This window comes from Arachis duranensis, chromosome 6 (assembly GCF_000817695.3).
Source record: "Arachis duranensis cultivar V14167 chromosome 6, aradu.V14167.gnm2.J7QH, whole genome shotgun sequence".
NCBI lineage: Eukaryota > Viridiplantae > Streptophyta > Magnoliopsida > Fabales > Fabaceae > Arachis > Arachis duranensis.
In genome coordinates, this window is record NC_029777.3 from 56,456,436 (window position 1) to 56,471,801 (window position 15,366).

The window sequence follows — 15,366 nt, forward strand, 5'->3', positions numbered from 1 at the left end:
ATCAACCCTTCAAGAGAACATACAAGCATAAGGGCTAAAGCAATATGAATTAAATCCAACCCACAATTGTACTGAATTATCAAAAGGATTTACAAACTTGCAAGAATATAAAAGATAGTGGTAAAGACATGTGATTGAGAAATCGAACCCTCACTGGATGTGTATCCGCTCTAGTCACTCAAGTGTTTAGGGGTTGATTCACTCTATTCTTCTCTAGTCATGCTTTCCAAGGCTTTGCTCTTTATCTAACCAATCAACAAATAGTTAGTGTACAAATACAAACATCATGAGGTCTTTTCAATTTTGTAACGGGGCTAAGGTAAGGTTGAGGATATATGTATGGCCAAGTGAGCTATAAATTGAATCTTTGACTAACCTAAGTTCTCACCTAACACACACACACACACACTCTCTAGACAATTCTAAATTCATGCCTAGCTACCCATAATCTCACTTTTGCACTTTTAATATACTCATGCATCTAGATGTTCTTCCATTTCCTCTCATATGCATTGATCTTATTATTGAACTTATTATTGTGGTGATTTTATTCCCCTATATATATTTTTATATTTATTATTTTTTTAAGGCATAGTAAACCAATGCACATGATTTTCATAATTTCACATGAGTATCACCCAAATTCTCAATACTTGTCAATACAACAGTACACCTTCTCATTATCCAAAGTTCCATATTTTGCCATACTTAATTGACACACAATCTCTATCTTAAGCTAACCAAAGATTCAATTGGGGTAATTACTTATTTTTCCACTTAAGGCTAGTGATGTGGTAATATAAAGAACAATTGGGGGTTAAAAAGGCTCAAAATGGCAATCAAAGGCAAATAAAAGGGTAGGCTATTTGGGGTAAATGAGCTAATAACAAATGATGGCCTCAATCATATGTATGCATGAATATACACTAAATAATGGACATATAGAATGGAACAAAGCAAAGATTACAATTGTAGAGAAAAAAACACACAAGAAGAAAAATTATGGTTAAGTAATGTAACCATATACTTAAGCTCAAAACCTCACAGGTTGTGTGTTCTTAGCTCAAAACATGCTTCACAAAATATAAAATTCAAGCAAGTTCATCAAAAGTTTCCAATCAATTGGGGTGATGCCTTATAGATAAATTCCCTGAAAAACCTCATTGTTTGGCTAAGCTTATTAATGCAATATTGTGATTGAGAAATTCTGAAAATTCCTTAGCTTATTCCCTTTTTCAATCAACACAAACTTTATATGCAAAAGGGTAAACTAAGCTCAATAATCCACATTTTTTTATATCACAACTAATAACTAAAAGTGCAATTCAAGCTAGATATCTAAGATATATACAAGCCCAAAGTGCAAAATGCAACAGAGTAAAAGTAAACAAAAGTACAATAAAATAGAAGTGTGCAAGTACTAAAAGAGAAATAAAACAAAGTAAAGCAAAATACAAAATAATGCAAAATAGGACAAAAGTCTGTAATAGTTTACCAAAATATAGTCCGTCGGAGATGGCGACCAGCCCACACTTAAATTACAGCATCATCCTCGATGCTACTGCTCAGGCTCGGAATGGGGGTCAACGGTCGCATCTGGCTGGGCCTCAGGCTGTGGCTCCTCCGGGGGCTGCTGAGCCTCTGGGAGGGCCTGTGTCTCTAGAGGTGCCTCTAACGGAGATGGCTCCTCCTCGTGCTACTCCTCCTCAGATATGGAAGAGTCGGGGAGAGAGGGCAACTCGACGCCCAGTGCAATAAACATCTAATCGAATCTGTCAAGGCGTCGCATGATGCAGTGCTCGCTAGGCTCCATAAAGCGGAAGAGACACTGCACCACAAGATATGTCAGCTGGGGTGCGGGTGGCGGTGGTGGTGGTGGTGGTGCTGAGGGACTTGCAGCTGCGGAGGAAGAAGAAGGATCGGCTACTTGTGCTGCTCTGGCTCGGGCTCTAGAGGCACGCTGGGATGGGGGCTTCTCGTGCACCCATGTCCCCCACGGAATAACGTCCTCCTCATTGTTGTCTTGGGGAAGTGGCGATATGTCATCCTCTCTCCAAGGAGCACCGGCTAACTCAGCCATCCTGGTGACCAAAGTAGGGAGGGGAGTAAGCCATAGATATGCGCTCGCCACATGTACCTCCAAATCAACCGGGGGAAGTATACCTCCTTCCCCTTGATAGCGAGAATTGCGTCGGTTAGGAATTTCTTGTATATAAAGAAGTATTTCGTTGGAAGCATAGCTCCAAACTAACAAACAAATCTCACATCAAATTAAATTTGGTTGTCACAAAGAACAAACCCCAAATAAGAATTAACCGAAGTATTTAGACTCCGGGTTGTCTCACAAGGAATTGCAATGAAGTGTATATTATTGGCTATGAAGGATGTAAGGGGGGTTTTGATTGATAAGAGGGCAAGAAATTAAATGACAAGGAAAATAAATCAAGCAAATAACTAAAGAAAGCAAATAATAAGGAGAGACATTCATGGCAAGAATTGAGATCTTAGGCTTTCTATCCCAGTCATACAATGATTAATTCATCTTATTTAGTCAACTCTAACAAGGGCTTGTAGTTGAGAAAAGTACCTCTAACTATCACTTCAAGCCGTCAACTGTCCAATAAGCGAGTGAGGTGAGCAAAGGAAAGATATGAAACTTCAACAGACTCTTCAACAGCTGCGCAACCTTATCCTCAGTTTGACTTATGGTTTTAAAAGGGGAAATCAGATCGGATTGAATTCATTGAAAGTTGACCCCTAAGCAGGAAGAAGGTATCATGTTATCTTCATATAGGGAGAATGTCAAATAAGACTAATCAATCATATCACAATAATAACAAGAATCTATCTCATTTCGTCATCTCCAATATTGGAAGAAGGTATCACATTATTTTCCATTAGAGAAAGTCAAACAAGACTAGTTAACCTCAATCGAAATGTACTAATCAACTCACTAATAGAATTAGCAAAAGATTAGAGTCAATAGGATTCATATTAACTAACAACTCTAGATCATCAACATTAGTTGGGTATTCATGACTCAAGATTGCCTAATTACTCTTTCCAAGCCAAGAATGCTCAAAGTCTACTCTAAAGCCCAACCAAGCATTTTGTCAAACACTTGATGGGTGTATAAGGAAAGAATAGTAAATGCGCAAGAATAGTAAAATCTACCAACTACAAATTGCAAGAAAAGTAAATCAACAACTCAAATCATCAATAAAAGAAACATCATCATTAAATTTCATCAAATGTAAACAAGATCCAACGTGAGTGTTCATAGACATAAAAGTAAAATTGACAAGAGAATTAAGAAGAGTGGAGCGGTATAAACAAGAAATTGTAAAGAAAATAAGATGAAATCAAGAATTAAACGTGGATCTATGATGCAATTAACCTAGGAACCCTAATTCTAGAGAGAAGAGGGAGCTTCTCTCTCTAGAAACTAACCTACATGATGCAAAAACTACAACTAAGTGCTCCACCCTTACCCAAGCTTTAATTCTGTATGAAATAGCATCAGAAATGAGTTGGGTTGGGCCCAAAGTGCTTCAGAAATTGCCCCCAGCGATTTCATCTTTAGTGGGCCACGAGCAGCATCGGCGCGCACGCGTACATGGCGTGTGCGAGCCCCTAAACGCGAAGCAACATATGGCAAATTTTATATCATTTTGAAGACCCAGATGTTAGCTTTTCAACGCAACTGGAACTGCCTCATTTGGACCTCTGTAGCTCAAGTTATGGTCATTGAGTGCCAGGAGGTCAGGCTTAACAGCTTTACGGTTCCTTCATTTCTTCATGAGTTCTCCCACTTTGCATGCTTTTCTCCTCACTTCTTCCATCCAATACTTGCCTTATGAACCTGATATCACTCAACAAACATATCAAGGCATCGAATGGAATTAAAGTGAATTAAATTTAGCTATTTTAGGGCCTTAAAAAACATGTTTTCACATCTAAGCACAAATCAAGGGAGAATTGCAAAACCATGCTATTTCATTGAATAAATGTGAGAAAAGGTGATAAAATCCCAAAAAATAAGCATAAGATAAACCAATAAATTGGGGTTTATCAAATCTCCCCATACTTAAACCAAGCATGTCCTCATGCTAAGAATAAAGAAGGACAAACAAATGGTATGAACATTTATTCAATGCAAAGAAACTATATGCACCTATCTATATGAATGCAACTAAATGCAAAATGATTCTACCTACTTGGTCAAAAGCAAATCAATCTCCAAGAGCATGTATGAACAAGTTGGGCTAAGATTATATGATGGTTCATGAATCCTACCAATTCAAATATCAAAATGAAGTTCAAATAGACTTGCAAGAAGAAAGCTCACGAAAGCCAGGAACAAGGAATTGAGCATCGAACCCTCACCGAAAGTGTGTCCGCTCTAGTCACTCTAGTGTATAGGGTCGATCACTCAATTCTCTTCTACTCATGCTTTCCAAGATTTGTTTTTCATCTAACAATCAACAATTATTCGATACATGCATACATTCATCATGAGGAATTATTCATAGGTTGTAATGGGGCTAGGGTCAAGGTAGGATGCATATGGTCAAGTGAGTTTGGAATTCGAATCTTTGATTAACCTAAGCTCTCACCAAACACATATAACAACCTATACAACTCTAATACACAACCTAGCTATCCATGATTCCCTCTTTTTCACATACTCATGCATTCTCTTTAATTCATATTCCATATGCATTGATTTTTATTGAACTTTACTTTGGGGCATTTTTGTCCCCTTTTCATTTCTTTTTCTCTTTTTTCTTTTTTTTCTATTTTTTTCTTTTATATATATATTTTTTTTTCTACATTTTTTTTAAAATTATATATACAAATATATCAATGCATATGGTTTTACATATAATGCATGAATATGTACCCAATTCCCAATATTTTCAACAAAAATACAAAAATTATACTTTTACCTCAACCAATGTCCCAAGTTTCCCATACCCAAATGATACACACCTTCACTAGTCTAAGCTAATCAAAGATCCAAATTAAGGATATTTATTGTTTTTTGCTTAGGGGTAGTGATATGCTAACATTAAGAATAAAAGGGATTAAATAGGTTCAAATTTGGCTAACAATGGTTGATGAAAGGTAGGCTATTAGGGTAAGTGAGCTAAATGAAATGATGGCATCAATCATATAAATGCATATATACATGGAATAATGGACATAAAGAATCAAGCAATTCAAAGATTACAATCATAGAAAGAGAATAATACACACAAGAAAGAAAATAAGTGGTTATAAAATGTAACCACATAATTAGGCTCAAAACTCACATGCTTGTGTTCTTAGCTCAAAAACCATGTTCCAAAATACATTCTTCAAGCAAGTACGACAAAAAAAATTTTTAAATTGGTAGGGTGCCCTAAAATAATTTTTCTTGGAAAAGAAATCATCACCCTAACCAAGTAGTCCTAACATAAAATGAAGTGGTAAAATATGTACAAATTCTAACTAGCATGCAACCTATCATGCAATGCAATAACTAACTAACAAAGAAAATCAATAATTGGTGTTGAAAAAAGGAAATTGTTACCCATAGAGATCGGTCGGACGACCTCCCCACACTTAAAAATTTGCACCATCCTCGGTGCATGCAAAGAAGAGCAATGTGGATGAGTTGCTACAATTGATGAGTTTCTTCAAAGGGTTGTTCGGGTGAAATTGTTTGTTGCCCCATTTGAAGCTTTTCCAATCCTTTCCTTCCTGGTGGCCATCCTCAAAGGAGAGAAAAAGAAAGAAAATTAAGCCTACAACAAAGATAGCAAAGCATATAGAACATAGGCGGGGTTAATGCCAAATAAGAGTAGGGTTCTCACTACATGTTAGCTACGCATGTGAGTGAGAAAGCAATTCAAGCAAAGGCATATTAACTAATACTTGATGCAAGAGTAAAGTCAAAGCATGAAGAGCACTCAAAAGCATCAAGTTCGACTAGAAAGAGTGGGTCATGCAAGTTCATATCAATGCACAAAGAGTATAAGAGTCATACAAGATTAAGCATTGATTTAAAAGTTTCATCACCCAACAATATCAAACAAGTCAAGAAGCACCAAGATTAACCAATAAATTCTCAACAATTGAATGAGAAAATTCGACACCATTATTCAAATAAGAGGCTCAAAAAAGAAAGTAAAAACAAGCTATAAAAATAAAATGAAAATGCAAAGAATAAAAGTGTGCGAATGCAATAGACAAAAGAAAATGGAAGATGAGAAAAAAGAACTCTTTTTTTTTACCGACACAGACGCGTCATGCATGCTTACGCGCCGATGTGCAGTTTGGCAGAAGAACGCGTACGTGTCAGGTGTGTGCACGCGTGGGTGAGGTTATGCACGAGGCACAGTGTCGGCCCAAGGTTGGCCCAACTTTCTCAAACATGTACCAGGAGGGAAGATGGCGCTATCGGCGCATGCGCGCATAGTGTGTGGGCTCGTGCATTGCGCAACTAGCATCAAGGACGTACGTAAAAACAAGAAATTATAAAGGAAACAAGATGAATTCAAGAATTAAACATGGATCTATGATGCAATTACCCTAGGAACCCTAATTCCAAAGAGAAGAGGGAGCTTCTCTCTCTAGAAACTAACCTACATGATGCAAAAACTACAACTAAGTGCTCCCCCTTGCCCAAGCTTGAATTCTACATGAAATATCATCAGAAATGAGTTGGGTTGGGCCCAAAGTGCTTAAGAAATCGTCCCAAGCGATTTCATCTTTAGTGGGCCACGAGCAGCATCAGCGCGTACGCGTACATGGTGTGTGGGCACCCCTAAACTTGATGTAACATATGGTAAATTTTATATCATTTCGAAGCCCCGAATGTTAGCTTTCCAACGCAATTGAAACTGCCTCATTTGGACTTCTGTAGCTCAAGTTATGGTTGATTGAGTGCCATGAGGTCATGCTTGATAGCTTTACTGTTCCTTCATTTCTTCATGAGTTTTCCCACTTTGCATGCTTTTCTCCTCACTTTTTTCATCCAATACTTGCCTTATGAACCTGAGATCACTCAACAAACATATCAAGGCATCGAATGGAATTAAAGTGAATTAAATTTAGCTATTTTAGGGCCTAAAAACATATTTTCACATTTAAGCACAAATCAAGGGAGAATTGCAAAACCATGCTATTTCATTGAATAAATGTGAGAAAAGGAGATAAAATCCCCCAAAATAAGCACAAGATAAACCACAAAATTAGGGTTTATCACCCCTCCATAACACAGCCGATCAGGACGAGCATGTCCATCGGAATCTCTGTAAAATGGGTAGTGGGTATGACATAGTGGGCAAATATCTGCTACAAAGTCCTAGCCTCTCTAGATAAGTGAGCAAACAGCATCCGCTTGGGCTTCTTGTTATCAGAATCCATCACCCAAGGAGCTTCCGGGGTGGCAATAGCACATCTCAGAGCCTCATAGTCAAAAGTCATAAAATGTATTGCTAGCTCTGCCTGCTCATAGGCATCTGTGGCACCAGTCCTAGGCAGACAGTGGAGGGTATCCTCAATGGCAGCCTTGGTAACCAATATCTGGCCGCCTCGCAGGTAAACTGAATCAAGGGTCGCATTGAAAAAATTGTAGTAAAATTTCCTGACCTATGATGAGTTTATCCTCCTCAAATCCCTATCAACAAAGCCTAGGCCCAACCCTTGAATACGGGCCACCATGGAGCGCCTCAGGTCGGTGGAAAGGGCCAATTTCTTCTCAATGTTCAGATTCTTCTTCCGATAGGTAGGAAAATGGAGCTCACAGTACAGGATAGGATACTTGGCTGTGTTAGTGGGCGGTAGCTGCTGGTTCTCTTTATCGACTTCATTCAATGGGTACTTGGTGTAGTTGGCATAAGGAGAAAGAGTAAAGGCTTAAGGTGTCTTCCTCTTTCTAGAGGTTACCGTTGCTTTCCCTCTATCAGACATCTTGGAAAGAATAGATATGACAGGATATAAACAATTAAGCCAAGTAGAGGAATGGAAAACAAGGAATGACATATTCATAAAATAAGAGGATTGGCATGTAATCATGGAGTGAGTTAAGAGAGAAGTATTCTTGGAATGCAAGAAACATAATTCATAAATCGAACAAATCCACAAACCAAGAATTCAAGCTATAATTACGCAATGCTTGTTTATTAAGCCTAATAAGCGTCATACCCAAAATAATGGTGATATTTTTTGTTTGAAAACAAAAAGAGAATTTAGTTGGTTAATCAAGTTAGAGGTTAGAGAACTGATTCAAGAATTAGTGGTATGACGGTTATTGTCTCAATCAAAAGAAATGCACAAAATAATGAAACAAGCACATTCACATTCATGAGGATAATGCAGTCATTGATGATGAAATATGTAATTGCATAAAAGCATATAATATGGGAAACAAATCATCAATTAATGTCCTGGTCACTAAAATTGTAACAATTGGTGTGAAAAGATTGAAGTAAGCACTATGTGTGACGACAACAAGTTGGAAGCAGTTCTGAATCAACAGGGTCACACTAGCGAAATCCACCAATTATTGCAATGAATGAACCTTATTGGATAAAATCACAAGTTAAAGTCAAATGATAAATTTAGTATGAGTCAAAAGGCAATTGACTTAACGTGAAAAGTGAAATCACATAAAGGTTCAAATTGAAGAAATAGGGTTAGGCAAGATATTATTTGTCAAAGGAATCCGACAAAGAGTTCCTTGGACCAACCCTTTTTCCAATGCATATCAACGGGAAACAAAATAAACACGGAAATGCCAACCGAGTCAACCTAAGAATTAAACTTGGTGAAGTCAAGTAATCCTAAATTGAAAAAGTTGCAAGTTCAATTCTAGGTAACAAGTTGAAAACAAAACAGTTTCTTAGAAATTTGGGCAGCATTCCGACAGTAAATCGGATGTTCCCGGATTGCAAACAGCAAATTACAAGCATATGAACCCAAAATTTGTAACAAGCACAGTAAGAGCAAGCATTACATATGTCCAGGCAGCATCAAACACAATCATATAATGAAACTCAACAAATCAGCACATAAGAACTAACAACTCAATATAGCAGTAACAAGAATGTACAAAACAGCAGCAACAACCAACATTTAGCAAAGCATGCAACATTCAAGAAGTGAACAAGAACGGAGCACTTATCAGGACTAGAATCCTCTAACCACAACCTAGCTACCTAACAACATGTATTTCTATCTAATCCTAACAAACAGAGTAATTAACTAAGCTAACTAGAATTAACAAACCAAAATTAATTAAAGCAGTAAGTAAATAGAGCAGAAGGCAGGGGCATGGGAAACCTGGAATGGGGAGCAGACAGAATTGAAAAATGGAAGGGGGAAGGATAGCAACACTCCCAACAGTGGCGGCGGCGGTTCGCGGGGGGCGAACGAAGAGGGTGAGATAGAGGGCAGAAAGGGGATGGAGAAGGAAGGAAGAGGGAAGGGATGAGGGAGGGACGGCGGTAGCGTTCAGGTTACCGGAGTGGTGTTGGGTGCGGCAGTTGCAGAATTGGAGAGGGTGGCAATGAACGTTTAGAGGAAGGAGAAGGAAAGTGGAACGTTGAGGGAAAGTGGGGTGAGGGGAGCGACTACTAGGGTTCTCGCGTGGATGGGGGTTATAAATTTAAATCCACACGTACGCGTCCTGTACGCGTGCGCGTGGGTGGGCGAAAGGAAAAGTGGACACGGAAGCGCAAGGTGTGCCTAAGCGTGGATAGGGATGTGCTCATGGACGCGTACGCGTGATGTAACCGTCTGCGTGAGATAAGTTTGTGCTAAACGCACACTTCCATCGCTGTTTTTGCACAACTCTCTGTTCAGGATGAAGGGGACAAAATGTACGTGTGACGCGTGTGCGTCAAGCACGCCCACGCGTCGTGTGCCAATATGGCAAGGGACGCGTACGCGTTAAGGGTGCGTACGCGTGGGTCTGATTGTGCTTCTAGCACACCAACCACACGATTCCATCACAATTTTCTGTTCGTTGGATGAGGGAGCATTATTTTCATTGACGCACACGCGTCTCGCACGCGTCTACATGGGTTGCCTTTTTTTATGAAATATAAAGCAAAATAAGGGTAAACATGCAGAATAGGAAATTAACACTAACAAAAAAAAAATAAAACTAATAAAAGGGAAGATCATACCATGGTGGGTTGTCTCCCACCTAGCACTTTAAGTTAAAGTCCTTAAGTTGGACAGTTGGTAAGCTCCTTCTCATGGTGGCTTGGGCTTGAACTCATTTTGAAACCTCCACCAACACTTGGACTTCCAATAAGCTCCGACATTTTCCAGTGAATTTACCAAGCCTTGATGAAGTTCTTCACAAGTTTTGAGCTCCCAAAGTTGATCCTCTTGTATGTCGAGATCCTAAATCCTGTTTCCACACCCGCCTTTAAGTGGATCATCAGTATTCCAATCGGGCGGCAAGCAATTTGAATTCTCAATGCAATACCAAACTCTTCTCTTAGATCCAACCAAATTATCACTAGTCAAACCCTTGCATCTAGCTCTTGGAATCTCAACCTTGATGAGCCTTGATTTGCGACTCCAACCACTAAACATTCTTCTCTGACGCTTAATGCCACAAAGCTTCCTAAGTTGATCATCGGTTTCAAGGATGCCATACTCAGGTGGGATAGGAAGGCAAATAGAGATGAATTTTACCCACTCAAATAATGTAGTAGACGGCAACCTAGGTAAAGAAGTCTCCAACGATCTGGACAACGCATGTTCAACTTCTGTCCATGCTTACCGAAGGGCTTCCACTTCCATATTATTATTAGATTCAATCGAAGAAGGATCTTCATATTCAGTGATTTCATTTATAGATGTGGATTCATCACTAGGAAGACTTGATTTAGGATTATTTTCACCAAGGGAACTCGCTTCTTGATCTATTCCATTTACTTCTTCATAAGGAATATGCCATGGAGGTTGTGCACTAGCCTCCTTGACGTCAATGTCAAGTTTCATGGAGGAATACCCTAAAATTCTAGATTCCCATGGAGGTTCAGTGTCTCCTAGGTCTTCAACCACTTCTTCCTCTTCAACTATTATGGCCTCCTCCACTTGTTCCAATACAAAGTCACGTTCCTCATTGTCCACTGGAGTTTCTAGTGTCTCCTTCATGCCACGCTCTTTTATTGATTCTCCACATGTAGTCATGGGAGTGCTTTGAGTGTCAAAGCGCAGGGAGGCTAAATTACCTACTACATGCTCCAATTGATGAAAGGATGCAAGAAATCGATCCAGTGTTTCCTCGAGATGATCCCTTTACTCTTGTTCCTCTTGGATAACATAATTAGGATCATATGGCTCGTGGATTGATGGATATGGGGAAGGTGTATATGGAAATAGTGGTTCTTGGGGATAATTGGGTTGGAATTGGGGTGGTTCTATATATGGTTCATATCGCTCATAAGGTGGTTGGTGATGAGCGGATAATTTATACGCATTTTGGCATTGTTTTTAGGTAGTTTTTAGTAGAATCTAGCTACTTTTAGGGATGTTTTTATTAGTTTTTATGCAAAATTCACATTTCTGGACTTTACTATGAGTTTGTGTGTTTTTCTGTGATTTCAGGTATTTTATGGCTGAAATTGAGGGACCTGAGCAAAAATCTAATAGGAGGCTGAAAAAGGACTACAGATGCTGTTGGATTCTGACCTCCCTGCACTCGAAATGGATTTTCTAGAGCTAAAAAACTTCAAATGGTGCGCTCTTAATTGCGTTGGAAAGTGGACATCCAGGGCTTTCTAGCAATATATAATAGTCCATACTTTAGTCGAGTTTAAACAATGCAAACTGGCGTTCAACACCAGTTCCATGCTGCATTCTAGAGTAAAACGCCAGAAACACGTCACAAACCAGAGTTAAACGCCAAAAACATGTTACAACTTGGCATTTAACTCCAAGAGAAGCATCTGCATGTGTAAAGCTCAAGCTCAGCCCAAGCACACACCAAGTGGATCCCGGAAGTGAATTTCTACATCAATTACTTATCTTTGTAACCCTAGTAGCTAGTTTAGTATAAATAGAACATTTTACTATTGTATTGGGGGTCTTATTCCCTATTTTCGTATTCACATGCTATTTAGGGAGGCTGGCCATTCGGCCATGCCTAGACCTTATTCTTATGTATTTTCAACGGTGGAGTTTCTACACACCATAGATTAAGGTGTGGAGCTCTACTGTTCCTCGAGTATTAATACAAATTACTATTGTTCTTCTATTCAATTCACGCTTATTCTTATTCTAAGATATCCATTCGCACCCAAGAACCTGATGAATGTGATGATTATGTGATGCTCATCACCATTCTCACTTATGAACGTGTGCCTGACAACCACTTTCGTTCTACATGCAAATAAGCTTGAATGAATATCTCTTGGACTCCTTAATCAGAATCTTCGTGGTATAAGCTAGAATCCATTGGCAGCATTCTTGAGAATTTGAAAAGTCTAAACCTTATCTGTGGTATTCCTAGTAGGATTCAGGGATTGAATGACTGTGATGAGCTTCAAACTCGCGACTGTAAGGCGTGGTCACAACGCAAAAGGATAGTAAATCCTATTCTTACATGATCGAGAACCGACAGATGATTAGCCATGCGGTGACAGCGCACCTGGACCATTTTCACTGAGAAGACAGATAGTAGCTATTGACAACGGTGATCGCCCAACATACAGTTTGCCATGGAAAGGAGTAAGAATGATTGGATGAAAGCAGTAGGAAAGCAGAGATCCAGAAGGAACACAGTATCTTCATGCGCTTATCTGAAATTCCCACCAATGAATTACATAAGTATCTCTATCTTTATTTTATGCTTTATTTATCTTTATATTCGAAAACCATTATAACCATTCGAATCCGCCAGACTGAGATTTACAAGATGACCATAGCTTGCTTCAAACTAACAATCTCCGTGGGATCGACCCTTACTCACATAAGGTTTATTACTTGGATGACCCAGTGCACTTGCTGGTTAGTTGTGCAAAGTTGTGAAGAATGTGCGTGAACCATAGTATTGTGTACATAAGGTAATTTTCTTTTCAAAAAGTTTTCAAAATTTTTTCATAATTTTTTTCTTTGTTTGCGTTTTTCAAAAAATAATTTTAAAAAAATCTAAAAAAAATTGTGTTTTTTGTTTGAGTCTTGAGTCAATTTTTAAGTTTGGTGTCAATTGCATGTTTTTAAAATATATTCATTTTTTCGAAAAATTCATGCATTGCATTCTTCATGATCTTTAAGTTGTTCTTGGTAAGTCTTCTTGTTTGATCTTCATATTTTCTTGTTTTGTGTCTTTTGTTGTTTTTCATATGTATTTTTGAATTCATAGTGTCTAAACATGAAAAATTTCTAAGTTTAGTGTCTTGCATGTTTTTCTTTTCTTGAAAATTTTTCCAAAATAAGTTTTTGATGTTCATTATGATCTTCATAATGTTCTTGGTATTCATCTTGACATTCATAGTGTTCTTGCATGCATCATTGGTTTTGATCCAAAATTTTCATATTTTGGGTCATATTTGTGTTTTTCTCTCTCCTCATTAAAAATTCAAAAATAAAAAAAAATATCTTTCTCTTATTTTACTCATAAATTTTGAAATCGTTGGGTTGACTTAGTCAAAAAATTTTAAAATAAGTTGTTTCTTGTTAGTCAAGTCAAGATTTCAATTTTAAAAATCTTATCCTTTCAAAATCTTTTTCAAAATCAAATCTTTTCTTTTTCCTTTTGTTATTTTCAAAAAATTTTTAAAATTGATTTTCAAAATCTTTTTCTTAATTTTATTTCATAATTTTCAAAAACTTTACTTACAATTAATGTGATTGATTCAAAAATTTGAAGTTTGTTACTTTTTTGTTAAGAAAGGTTCAATCTTTAAATTCTAGAATCATATCTTTTAGTTTCTTGTTAGTCAAGTAATCAATTTTGATTTTAAAAATCAAGTCCTTTCCAACAAAATCAATTTCAAAAATCTTTTCTAACTCCTTATCTTTTCAAAATTGATTTTCAAATTTTTTTCAACTAACTAATTGACCTCTTGTTTGTTTTACTATTTCTTATCTTTTTCAAAACCAGCTAACTACTTTCCTCTCTCTCTAATTTTCGAAAATCACCTCCCTCTTTTCCAAAAATCTTTTTATTTAACTAATTGTTTTAATTTTTAATTTTATTTCTTTTTATAAATTCAAATTTTAACTTTAATTTAAAATAAAAATAAAAATATTTTTCTTTTATTTTAGTTAATTTTTGAAAACTCCTCTCTCTCATCTTCTTCTATTTATTTGTTTATCTACTAACACTTCTCTTCTACTCAAAATTTGAACCCTCTTCTCCTCTCTACCTGTGTTCGGATTTTCTTCTTATTTTCTTCTACTCACATAAAGGAATCTATCTACTGTGGTAAAGAGGATCCCTATTATTATTTTTTGTTCCCTTCTTTTTCATATGAGCAGGAGCAAGGACAAGAACATTCTTGTTGAAGCAGATCCTGAACCTGAAAAGACTCTGAAGAAAAAACTAAGAAAAGCTAAAATACAACAATCCAGATAAAACCTTACAGAAATTTTCAAAAAAGAAGAGGAGATGGCAGCCGAAAATAATGACAAAAACAATAATGCAAGGAGGATGCTTGGCGATTATATTACACCTAGTTCCAAATTTTATGGAAGAAGCATCTCACTCCCTGCCATTGGAGCAAACAATTTTGAGCTAAAGCCTCAACTAGTTGCTCTAATGCAACAGAACTGCAAGTTTTATGGACCTCCATTAGAAGATCCCTATCAGTTTTTAACTGAGTTCTTGCAGATCTGTGATACTGTTAAGACTAATAGAGTAGATCCTGAAGTCTACAGGCTCATGCTTTTCCCTTTTGCTGTAACAGACAGGGCTAGAACATGGTTGGACTCACAACCTAAAGATAGCCTGGACTCTTGGGATAAGCTGGTCACGGCCTTCTTGGCCAAGTTCTTTCCTCCTCAAAATCTTAGCAAGCTTAGAGTGGATGTTTAGACCTTCAGGCAAAAAGATGGTGAATCCCTCTATGAAGCTTGGGAAAGATACAAGCAGTTGACCAAAAAGTGTCCTTCTGACATGCTTTTAGAGTGGGCCATTTTGGATATATTCTATGATGGTCTATCTGAGTTCTCCAAGATGTCATTGGACCATTTTGCAGGTGGATCCATTCACCTAAAGAAAACACCTGCAGAAGGTCAAGAACACATTGACATGGTTGCAAATAACCAATTCATGTACACCTCTGAGAGGAATCCTGTGAGTAATAGGATGCCTTAGAGGAAGGGAGTTCTTGAAATTGATGCTCTGAATGCCAT

General features: G+C 37.6%; 1 non-coding gene across 1 annotated transcript; it reads right to left on the reverse strand.

Annotated features, from left to right (window-relative positions):
• Positions 1–15,025: 15,025 nt before the first annotated feature.
• On the reverse strand, positions 15,026–15,133 carry LOC127740204 (small nucleolar RNA R71). Its single transcript, XR_008000885.1, has one exon. It is a non-coding gene; the product is annotated as a small nucleolar RNA R71 (small nucleolar RNA).
• Positions 15,134–15,366: the final 233 nt, after the last annotated feature.